This window comes from Lithobates pipiens, unplaced genomic scaffold (assembly GCF_037356315.1).
Source record: "Lithobates pipiens isolate NorthernLeopardFrog02 unplaced genomic scaffold, aLitPip1_a1.2 Scaffold_3, whole genome shotgun sequence".
Lineage (NCBI taxonomy): Eukaryota > Metazoa > Chordata > Amphibia > Anura > Ranidae > Lithobates > Lithobates pipiens.
In genome coordinates this window covers 9199019-9211128 of record NW_027507790.1, presented here as the reverse complement: position 1 = coordinate 9211128, position 12110 = coordinate 9199019, and positions in this window count along the sequence as shown.

The window sequence follows — 12110 nt, the reverse complement described above, 5'->3', positions numbered from 1 at the left end:
CTCATGGTTTTTTTCTGCCTAGTGATGAAGGACTTAAAAACCCTGTGGGCCCATCGGTCTGGATTTTTTTTTTGCAGAAGTTTGCCTTTTTGCACAAGATTAAAGATCCTGTGATCTATCAACAGCTGGCTGACAGGCTGGGTCGGCTCTGTGCTGGGTCGGCCACGACATGCCCCCAGCTCCAGGGGTTGGCAGGTGGGTGTAATACCCCAGGGCACACATTTGACCGGGCTACTGCTGTCTGCATCAATATGCTGGGCCAGCAGCCACCCTGTACTGATCGGAGAGTGGGTCTCTGATTGAATGTCTCCCAGCTCTTCAGGGCTGGCAAGTACAGCTCTCCCTTCCTCGGTTGGGCTGAGCAGCTGGGCATTCCCTGGGAGGTTAATTGGGGGGGGGGGGGGGGGGGTCCCTTGCTTTTTAAGGACTGGCCTGGTCCTTTATCTAACCTAAGGCGATGGCTGCTACAGTAGTAGCCAGAAACATGCAATGCTGGCTGGAACAACTTAAAGGCCATGTGGTAGCAGGCACCTATAGTAAAGATTTACTAGAGTCCTTCCCTACCCTTTTAAGAGCAGTCAAATACATGGCAGATGCCTTGGTGGAATCCATTAGAATGTCGGCCAGGACTTCAGCCCTAGTTAATTCAGCTAGGAGGGCTCTTTGGCTTAAGACCTGGTCAGGGGGCTCTGCTTCAAAGCTAAAGTTGTGCCGAATTACTTGTTACAGGAGATCTGATGTTTGGACTAGAATTAGAAATCGTCCTTGATAGAATTTCAGACAAGAAAAAAAGCCTTTCTGCAGAAAAAGTGGTGTAGCAAAGGGAAGAATTTTTATCCTTTTCAGCAAGCCCATAAAGAAAAAGATCAGACCCAGAAAAGACTCAAAACTACCAGTAGGCAGGAGCTTGCAGGCTTTAATGCCAGATTGGGAAAAAGCAACAAAAAGCCAGTTTGTTCTGAATCTAATCAGTCAAGGATATTGGCTAGAATTCTCAGACTGTTATACATTAAACCTTCCAAGGGATCAGGAAAAAGCCCTGGCGATGTCTCTTCTGAAAGAACTGATGCAACAGGGTGTTATTTCCCAAGTCCCGAAGGACCAAGGAGGGAGGGGCTTTTACGCCCACATTTTCTTGATCAAAAAACCCATCTGCCATTCTCCATACTGGGCCAAAATAAATATAACCGGTCCTGATAAACACAGCCACTGGAAAATTAATCCATTCTGGTTATCCTTGTTTCCTAACCATTAATAAAAACACAGCAGCCTCAGGCATGTGCTAGGATGCCCTTAAGGCTTTTCTTAGGGGCCAGTTCATAAAAACTATCGCCTCGATAAAGACCAAAACATGGGACCTTTCTGTGCTTCAGGAATTGAAAGAGGCAGAACTTGTGTCAAACCTGACTAACCACTCAAAGCAGATGGTTAGAAGTGCAGAAGTTGGCCAATGATATGACAACCTTAAAGGCAGAAAACTTCTTTTTGCGACAGAAATATGAGGAGGGAGAGAACGCGGGCCATATGCTAGCCATGATGGCTAAGGCAGGTAGAGATCCATCCTACATAGCAGCAGTCCTAGACTCCACCAGATAGTAAAAGACCACACAGAAGTAGTCACGACAGTTTGAACATTCTACAAAGAGGTATACTCATCTAAGGTCTCCTGCTCCCACTGAGATCCCAGACTTCCTTGAGGGATGCAGTCTACTGTGTCTTGACCAGTCTGATAGAGTCATGCTTGGTGCCTCCCTCGCGATTGAGGAACTCTTGGAGGCATTAGCCCTCTCACCTCCAGGTAAATCTCCGGGAGCAGATGGACTCCCGGCAGAAGTGTATATAAAAAAAAAAATTTGGATATTCTGCTTTCACAACTACAACAAACACTAACCGAGGCCCTAGAGCTTGGTCAGCTGCCTCCATCCATGGCAGAGGCCACTATCATTTTGATACTTAAAGGGGAGGGCCACCCTGAAAAACAAAAAAATGTTAAAAATTACAAAAAATCTAAAAAAAAAAAATGAAAAAAAATTTTTTTTTTTACTTACCAGAAATGCCTGTTGCTAGGCACTTTCTCCTAATCTTCCTCTTCCTCCTCCGCGGAGATCTTCTGTCTTCGTCGCGGCGTCTTCTGGGTAATGAGTCGCGCTGTGTTCTGGGAACTGTGTGTTCCTGAACACAGCGCGTCCCATTCAGAAAGCGCTGCGGGACTCGCGCATGCGCAGTAGCTGCGGGACTCGCGCATGCGCAGTAGGAAACGGGCAGTGAAGCCATAAGGCTCCGCTGCCTGTTTCCCTTACAAGGGATGGCGGCGCCGGGACCCGAGAGCCGAGGGACGGGTCGGCCTCGGGCGGCCGACATCGCGGGCGCCCTGGACAGGTGAGTGTGTTTATTAAGTCAGCAGCTGCAGTGTTTGCAGTTGCTGACTTTTTTTTTTAATTTTTTTTTTTTTTTTTTTATAACCGGCCCTCCACTTTAAGCCAGGCAAGGACTCCCTTCTATCAGACTCATACAGGCCCATATCCCTATTGATAATGGACATTAAATTACTGGCCAGAGTATTGGCCATCCGGCTGGCTTCGGTCATTCAAAAAACTTGTACACCTTGACAAATCTGGGTTTATCCTATTCAGATCCACAGCCCTGAACATAAGACGCCTGTTTCTTAAAACACAGATCCTGGTGGACAACTCGGGCAATAGGGCAGTTCTGTCTCTCGACGCTGCCAAAGCTTTCGACAGCATCGAGTGGCAATACCTGTGGAGAGTTCTGGAGAAATTCAGCCTGGGAGAGAACTTCATTAGGTGGGTTCAGCTGTTGTACTCGAACCCTACCACTAGGCTGCGTGTTAATGGGGACCTCTCTGACACTTTCCGTCTTTTTATTGAGGCACGCGACAGGGGTGCACGTTGTCACCCCTGCTATTCGCTTTAGCTCATGAACCTCGGGCAGGGACGGTGAAGGAGTCCCCATTGATTACAGGCTTTATCAGAGGCAATGCCGTGGATAAGATATCATTGTACGCAGGCAATACTCTCTTATACCTGGGAGACACATCCACCTCATTAGTAAACGTAATGTCCCTAATTAAGCAATTTGGCACCTTTTCAGGCTTCTCCATTAATTGGAGTAAGTCGGCTCTCCTTCCTCTGGATGCCCTCACAAATCCTTTGCCGGACTGTGCCCAGTCCCTTCAGGTAGTCACCTCATTTAAATACTTGGGGGTGATGGTTACCTCTGACTCCTCCAAGTATCTATCCCTAAATCTCCAACCCATGCTAAAATACAATCTAAATGTAGCGCCTGGTGAAAGATACCTATCTCGCTCATAGGTAGGGCTAACTTGATCAAAATGGTGTGTGCCCCACAACTATTATATATACTACATATCTCCCCACAATGGATCCCGCCGCAAATATGGTTCACCAAGATCGACACAATATTTAGAAGCCTTTGGAAAAAAAAAATAGAATAAAATTATCTACTCTACAGTACTGTAAAGACCGGGGGGGGGGCTGGCAGTCCCAAACATGCGTCTCTATATCCAGGCCGCACAACTGCAGCATTTGGGTGGCTGGGGTGAGATAGATGTGACGTATCCCTCCCATAATATTGTTCTGACCGAAAATGACTTACCTGCAGCCTTGTGTCTTGAGGCTTACATCCCCCCAACATCCCAGCTCAACACCAACTGTTGACCTACTGATTAAATTATGGAACTTGCTTAGACACAACCTAAATCTGAAGGGCTTCACGACATATACCCCGATTTGGCAAAATTCCCTCTATCCGGAGTTGCAAAAACTAGCAGGGTTTTGATCATGGGAGGTGAGGGGCATTAAGTATATATCACAACTTTATTCACAGAATATATTTAAGTCCTTTAAAGACCTACAGGATGAATTTGGGTTACTGAAACACGACTTCTACAGCTACCGCCAACTCCGGCATGCTGTACTAACCCAAACACAATCCACTCGAATGGAACAAGTAGAGCACCCAACAATAACCTATATCAGGGATATGCAATTAGTGGACTCCAGCTGTTGCAAAACTACAAGTCCCATCATGCCTCTGCCTCTGGGTGTCATGCTTGTGGCTGTCAGAGTCTTGCTATGCCTCATGGGACTTGTAGTTCTGCAACAGCTGGAGTTCCGCTAATTGCATATCCCTGACCTATATCCTCACCTCACAAAACAAAAAAGGTATGATTTTGCAAATATACAGCTCACTATTGGCCTTGGTGCAGGATGCAACAAAAGTTCCGTGCAGACATAGATGGAAACAAGATGTAGGAGAGCTAGGGGGTGAAAACTGGAAACTATGTTTACAGGCCATACCAAGTGTGTCAGTATCCCCATGGGGCAGACTATCCCAACTTTTCATTCTACATAGAACATACCGAACTGCGGTACTACTCCACAGAGTGGGCAGGAGGGACTCCCATGTGCCCCAAATGTGAAACAGCTAATGGTGATCTTATACATCTAATGGGGCGATGCCCCCAAACTTTTCAGGGACTGGAGGGAGGTGACCAACACTATATCAATCCACTGTTCAGCTTAACCCGATCACCTGCTTGCTAGGAGCCATAGATGAGGAACTCTTTATCCCTCCAACAAATTTAGCTGTATCGAGGTTATTATACATTGCACGCAAGCAAATAGCTCGGCTATGGTTGACGGCACACAGTCCTACAGGTAAACAGTGGATTGAACAGGTTAACACACTTATAAAAGAAAAAATGACGTATCAACACAGAAATGCGATTAGAAAATTCTACAAAAGCTAGCAGCTATGGCTAGATACCCCCAGGCACCTCCACAGTGCTGGATAGGTTACGTCAGATGTAAGCCATCACAAACTCATAAACATTAGCCAACCATATATGCACCATGTACAGACACCATATAGTAGTAATATGGATTGGGGGAACAATATTTGCATTTGATGCCATCCCCGTGGGAGCTCAATTAAAGGGTCAATCTGCGATGACAGATCAGGTTTTCGGTTATGTGAGAAGGCATTTGTACAGTTTACCTTCTCGTTGGAAGGCTGTTGGTGTAATTATAGTTTCTAAATGTTGTCCAGAACTATCAATGTGTCAGTTACACTATCTTTTAATATATGAAGACAATGTATAGCAACTACAGAAACGACTATTTAACTCTTTAAATGGTATGTTAAGATTTTAAGTATTGCAACTAGAGATGATCTTCCGACGGGACGTTTTGCGAACCACGAACGTGGCCAAAAGTTTGCGGTGGGCCCCATTGACTTCAATGGCAGGCGAACCTTAAAAACCTACAGGTCATATGTTCAGCCACAAAATACTTACTAGCTGTGCACACATAGTCTCACCACATGGCCACTGACATAACACATGTATGAAGTGAATCTGGGATCGACAACTATAAGCATTCTTTTTTTTTATCTGAAATTTTGACAATTCATGACTCAGGAGTGCATGAAGGCAATTGAGGAGAGGAAAGGTCAGGGTAAGCTATGAAGAGGGTGCAGGAGATGATCACCAGCACCGAGATAGAGAGCACTGACACCAGCACCATGATAGAGAGCACTTACACCAGCACCATGATAGAGAGCACTGACACCAGCACCGTGATATAGAGCACTGAGACCACACCAGCACCGAGATAGAGAGAGAGTACTGAAACCAGCACCGAGATAGAGAGCTCTGATACCAGCAACTCGCTGCTGGGCCCCAAAAATATGACACCGCTCAACCTCTTCAAACGAGGGTACGGGCATATAGTACGGTGTGTTTTTTTTTGTACAAGGAAGTGAGCCAAATGTAGAAAAAAGGTCTGTGTGCTCGATTAAATAAATCGTTTATAGAGATATACATGGTCTACTGGTCACATGTGTTGAATTCCTCCGAGATCCATGCCTCATTCATTTTTATGAATGTGGGGTAGTCAACACTGTCGTGAGCTAGGTGAGTGCGCTTATCGGTCACGATCCCCCCTGCTGCGCTGATTGTCCTTTTGGACAGGACACTGGACGAGGGGCAAGCCAACAGTTCCATTGCAAATTGGGCAAGCTCTGGCCAGAGGTCAAGCCTGCCCACCCAGTAGTCCAGGGGTTCATCACTCCTCAGAGCGTCCACATCGGCCGTTAACCCGATGTAGTCGGACACCTGATGGTCTAGGCATTCCCTGATGCTGGATCCGGATGAGACCTGTCGATGGGTCGGCTGAAAGAATGACCTCATATCAGAAGTCATCAACACATCTTCAAACCGCCCTCTTCTTGCAGGCGCTGTTGGATTGGTACCCGCAACTCTTTCTCTGGGAGTGAGAATTGCTCCTCTGCCAATGCACGCAAAAGCAGAATGCAGCATTTCTCGAAGCAAGGCCTGGAAGTTCTCCATTCTGACAGCCCTCTGTGACGGTGGTAACATTTCCACCATTTTGTGTTTGTACCGGGGGTCTAAGTACGTTGTCACCCAGTACTGGTCCTTGACCCTTATGCTTTTTATACGGGGGTCCCTGTTAAAACGCTGGAGCATGAAGGCCCCCATTTGCACTAAACTGGAAGCGGTGTGGTGGCCTGGCTCCTGCTCATCATCCAGGATGTCGTCCACCGCGTTCTCCTCTACCCATCCACGCACAACAACAGGGATCCCAGAGAGGTTTAAAGCATGCTCTTGGTCCTCCTCATCCGCCCCGGCACCATCCTCCTCTGACTTCTCTTCAGACTCCTGTTGTTGACTCAGATAGAGTAGCCCCCCCTGGAAATTCATCCAGCATTGCGACTTCCACATCTTCCTGCTCCTGCTCCTCCACGGCTTGATCAATGACACACGCAATGCACGCTCAATAAAGAAGGCATAAGGTACCATGTCACTGATGGCACCATGGCTGTGACTGACCAGTTTGGTGATCTCATCAAATGGCCGCAGAAGTCTGCATGCGTCACGCATGAGCAGCCACTGGCGCAGTGAAAAAAAACCAAGCTCCCAGAACCTGTTCTGCCGCAGAGTTCGTACAGGTAGACGTTAACTGCATGTTTCTGCTGGAGCAGCCTATCAAGCATATAGAAGGTTGAGTTCCATCGCGGCGGGCAATCGCAAACGTCTGACCGGCAGATTGTGTCGCCGCTGAATGTCAAGGCAAGCCATGGCCGCGTAAGATCTTATGAAATGGCCCGAGATTTTCCTTGCCTGCCGCAAGATGTCCTGGACCCCAGGGTATTTGACAATGAATCGCTGCATGACCTAGTTTAAGACGTGTGCCATGCATGGCACATGCGTAATTTTGCCCTGTTTCAATGTGCTAAGCAGATTGGCACCGTTGTCACAGACCACTTTACCAACTGTCAAATTGAGCAGTGTTAGCCACTGATCTGCCTGTGAACGCAAAGCTGAAAGGAGTGCAGGGCCAGTGTGGCTCTTGGCTTCCAGGCACAACAGACGCAGCACAGCATGGCAACCTCTCACCTGGCATGTCGAATAGGTTCTGGGGAGCTTGGGCGGCGCAGCGGAAGAGACGCAAGCAGCGGAAAAGGAGGAGTCAGCCAAGGAGGAGAGGGAGGAGGATGGAGTAGAAGAAAGGAGAAGAAGAGCTAGGCCTGCATGCAATCCATGGTGATAAAACCAAATCTACACGGGTGCCACGGGTTACATGCTTGACGGCCATCAGAAGGTTCACCCAGTGGGCAGTAAAAGTGATATACCTTCCCTGCCCATGTTTGCTAGACCACGTGTCTGTGGTCAGATGTATCTTGGCGCTGACACTGTGTGCCAGAGATACATTCACTTGCTGCTGAACATGGCCATATAGCTCTGGGATGCCCTTCTGTGAAAAATACTTCCTTCCTGGGACCTTCCATTGTGGTGTTCCAATGACCACAAATTTTCGAAAAAGGCCTCCGAGTCCACCAGTTTATATGGCAGTAGTTGGCGGGCTACCAGTTCTGACAAGCCAGCCGTCAACCGTTGGGCAAGAGGGTTATCCGGCGTCATCATCATTTTTTTACGCTCAAACATTTGGCCCACGGAAGCCTGCCTTTTTGCAGAAAAACGTGAGGATGGCGTGATGGAAGGTGGAATGGAGGACAATTGTGAGGAGAAGTAGAAGACGAGGCTGGACAGTAAGAGCCTGGAGTGTGGCTTTGTGTGTTCCGCTGCTCCCACTGGGCTTGGTGATGGCAGCTCATGTGCCTTAAGGCGGTCGTCCCTAGGTGAGTGTTGGGCTTACCGCGACTTATGCGTTGACTGCAAAGATTGCAGATGGTAACACTATTGTCAGCAGCGGACACGTTAAAAAAAGCCCACACTGCAGAGCCATGTGCCGGCGTTCTGGGAGCGCCAGATGTGACCGTACATGGTTGATGCCTCGCTCCTGATACATTAGCAGTCTGCTTTGTCCCTCCTGTGCAATGTAAGTTCTTCCTGCTTCTCCTCCCTATCTGCTGGTCCATATCTCTCTCTGAACTCCCCTCCTCTTCCTCTCTTGTGGGCACCCACGTGACATCACTAGACACGTCATCATCGACGCCACCTTCCACACCGCTATAATTAGAGATCTCGGAGTAGGCAGCAACAGCGGGGACCAACCTTCTCCTTGGGCTGATCTGGGTACTGTCGTCAGACTGCTGAGTGGCGGTTGTTGCTACCTCCTCTTCCTGATCCAATGCCAAGAGTGGCTGCGCATCGGAAATGTCTTGATATGGATCGGAAAATAATTCCTGTGACTCAAGCGGAAGGTATATGGTTGTGGTGGTGGTGTTGGTGGTAGTGTCTTTGGGGGTGCACACAGCAGAGAGTGAAGAAGAGGGTGCAGATCGAGAGGATGAGGAGGGTGCAGAAGAGTAAATCTGAGTGAGCCACTCAACCAAGTCTGGTGCGTCCTTTGACATAATCGCACGCACCTTCTGCAATTTTCCACTTTTGCTCTTGCCTGTTGCTCCTGCCCTGCCCCCTACCACCCCTGCGGAAGGGCCTGCCTCTTCCTCTGCCTGTCATTTTTTAAATGACCCTGCGACAAAAGTCTCTAGAGACGTGCAGTATGTATGTGGAAGAAGGTATATAACACCCCGCTTCAATCTGTCGTTTTTGGGGGCCACTGGTCTATCACACCAGTTATAATACTTTTTTTTTTTATTGCGTTTGTCACTCTTTGTAGTATTGCTGCAGAACCGCTCAGCAGTCACAATACTGCACAGTGGAAATGCACTATACTATGCTTTCTATATGTGCAAGTATTTTATACGTGTATTACACACCTATATACTGCACACCAAATAGAACACCTATACTAGTCCTTACAAGGACCTTTTTGGACCTAGTAGCTAGTGATTTGCAGACTACCTCAGTCCCTACACTGATAAAAGACTGCTGCAGAAACCAGCAGTAATCTGCAGCACAGCCCTGCACCACAACCCTATATATTGTACACCTATACTAGTCCTTACAAGGACCTTTGTGGACCTAGTAGCTATTGATTTGCAGACTGTCCATCAGTCCCTACACTGATAAAAGACTGCTGCAGAATAGGGCAGCAGTCAGCAGCAGTGCACCACAACCCTATATACAGTGGTGTGAAAAAGTGTTTGCCCCCTTCCTCATTTCCTGTTCCTTTGCATGTTTGTCACACTTAAGTGTTTCGGAACATCAAACCAATTTAAACAATAGTCAAGGACAACACAAGTAAACACAAAATGCAATTTGTAAATGAAGGTGTTTATTATTAAAGGTGAAAAAAAATCCAAACCATCATGGCCCTGTGTGAAAAAGTGATTGCCCCCCTTGTTAAAACATACTATAACTGTGGTTGTCCACACCTGAGTTCAATTTCTCTAGCCACACCCAGGCCTGATTATTGCCACACCTGTTCACAATCAAGGCTTCACTTAAATAGGAGCTGCTTGACACAGTAAGGTCCACCAGAAGATCCTTAAAAGCTACACATCATGTCGAGACCCAAAGAAATTCAGGAACAATTGAGAAAGAAAGTAATTGAGATCTATCAGTCTGGAAAGGGTTATAAAGCCATTTCCAAAGCTTTGGGAATCCAGCGAACCACAGTGAGAGCCATTATCCACAAATGGCGAAGACATGGAACAGTGGTGAACCTTCCCAGGAGTGGCCGGCCGCCCAAAATTACCCCAAGAGCGCAGCGACGACTCATCCAAGAGGTCACAAAAGACCCCACAACAACGTCCAAGGAACTGCAGGCCTCACTTGCCTCAGTTAAGGTCAGCGTTCATGCCTCCACCATCAGGAAAAGACTGGGCAAAAATGGCCTGCATGGCAGAGTTCCAAGGAGAAAACCACTGCTGAGCAAAAAGAACATCAAAGCTCGTCTCAATTTCTCCACAACACATCTTGATGATCCCCAAGACTTTTGGGACAACATTCTGTGGACCGATGAGACAAAAGTGGAACTCTTTGGAAGGTGTGTGTCCAAGTATATCTGGCGTAGAAGGAACACTGCATTTCATAAAAAGAACATTATACCAACAGTAAAATATGGTGGTGGTAGTGTGATGGTCTGGGGCTGTTTTGCTGCTTCAGGACCTGGAAGACTTGCCGTGATAAAAGGAACTATGAATTCTGCTGTCTACCAAGAGATCCTGAAGGAGAATGTCCGACCATCTGTTCGTGTACTCAAGCTGAAACGAACTTGGGTTCTGCAGCAGGACAATGATCCTAAACACACCAGCAAGTCCACCACCGAATGGCTGAAGAAAAACAAAATGAAGACTTTGGAGTGGCCTAGCCAAAGTCCTGACCTGAATCCTATTGAGATGTTGTGGTATGACCTTAAAAAGGCCGTTCATGCTCGAAAACCCTCTAATGTAACTGAATTGGGACAATTCTGCAAAGATGAGTGGGCCAAAATTCCTCCAGGACGCTGTAAAAGCCTCATTGCACGTTATCGCAAACGCTTGGTTGCAGTTGTTGCTGCTAAGGGTGGCCCAACCAGTTATTAGGTTTAGGGGGCAATCACTTTTTCACACAGGGCCATGATGGTTTGGATTTTTTTTCACCTTTAATAATAAACACCTTCATTTACAAATTGCATTTTGTGTTTACTTGTGTTGTCCTTGACTATTGTTTAAATTGGTTTGATGTTCCGAAACACTTAAGTGTGACAAACATGCAAAGGAACAGGAAATTAGGAAGGGGGCAAACACTTTTTCACACCACTGTATTGTACACCTATACCAGTCTTTACAAGGACCTTTGTGGACCTAGTAGCTAGTGACTTGCAGACTGTCCCTCAGTCCCTACACTGATAAAAGACAACTGCAGAAACAAGCAGTAATCTGCAGCACAGCAATGCACCAGCACCCTATATATTGTACACCTATACCAGTCCTTAAAAGGACCTCTGTGGACCTAATAGTAATAGCTAGCTAGTGATTAAACTGACTGTCCCTGCTGCACACAGCATCCTGTCCCTACACTGACAAACGACAGCTGCAATCACCAGCACAGCAGTGCACTGAACCCTATATACTGTACTACACCTATACCAGTCCTTAAAAGGACTTTTGTGGACCTAATTTAAGCTAGCGATTTGTGTCACTACAGTCTCTCCCTGCTGCACACAGCGTCATGTCCCTACACTGACAAAAGGCAGGCTGCTGCAATCACCAGCACAGCAGTGCACTGAACCCTATATACTGTACTACACCTATACCAGTCCTTAAAATGACTTTTGTGGACCTAACAGCTAGCGATTTGTGTCACTACAGTCTGTCCCTGCTCCACACAGCAACCTCTCCCTACACTGACATAAGACAGAATGTAAAATGGCCGCCAGATCAGGTCTATTTATAAGGTAGGGGGTATGTCCAATTGTCCATGTGCTGAAATGTCTCAATTGGCTGTCCTGTACCCCATGATGGATGTGTCATCATGGGTCAAAGTTCTTTCACACTGTAAACACATATGTCCGCCGGGCGTACAGCGGCAATAGTCCGCCGATCGGGCAAATGGCGAACACGCAAAATTCGCTGCGAACCGACCGCCGGGCGAACAGTTCGGCCATCCCTAATTGAAGTTAAATCAAGCATATAATACGGCTGTTATCTGACTTCATGTAACACTTGAATATATTTGTTTGTACTGTACATTCCTT